Genomic DNA, 599 nt, shown 5'->3' on the forward strand with positions numbered 1-599 from the left:
TTAGTATGGTCTTGTTTGAGAACATTTGGGTAAATGCCCAAAAGTGGGATTGCTGAGTCATAGGGGAGCTCTATGTGGAGTCTTTTGAGGAACCTCCATACTGCTTTCCAAAGTGGTTGAACAAGTTTACACTCCTACCAACAATGAAGTAAGGTTCCCTTCTATCCACATCCCCTCCAGCATCTGTTGTTATTAGAGTTCTTGGTTATAGCCATTCTAACTGGGGTGAGGTGGGATCTCAATGTTGTTTTGATTTGCATTTCTTTTATGGCTAGGGAGGTTGAGCATTTCTTCATGTGTCTATTGGCCATCCTTCCTTCCTCTTCAGATAAGTTTCTCTTTAAGTCTTTAGCTCACTTAGTTATTGGGCTGTTGTTTCTTTGAAGATTTGTTGTTGGAGGATTTAATTTTTTGAGTTGCAGGTATATTTTAGATATGAGACCCTTGTCGGTTGTATGGCTTGTGAAGCTCTTCTTCCAATTCATGGGCTTTCAATTGAACTTGCTAGCTATGTCCTTTGCCATGCAGAAGCTCTGCAACTTCATGCAATCCCATTTGTCCAACCTTTCTTTGATTTGTTGTGTTTCTGGGTCTCTATT

This window comes from Dipodomys ordii, unplaced genomic scaffold (assembly GCF_000151885.1).
Source record: "Dipodomys ordii isolate 6190 unplaced genomic scaffold, Dord_2.0 Scaffold49, whole genome shotgun sequence".
NCBI classification, from domain to species: domain Eukaryota; kingdom Metazoa; phylum Chordata; class Mammalia; order Rodentia; family Heteromyidae; genus Dipodomys; species Dipodomys ordii.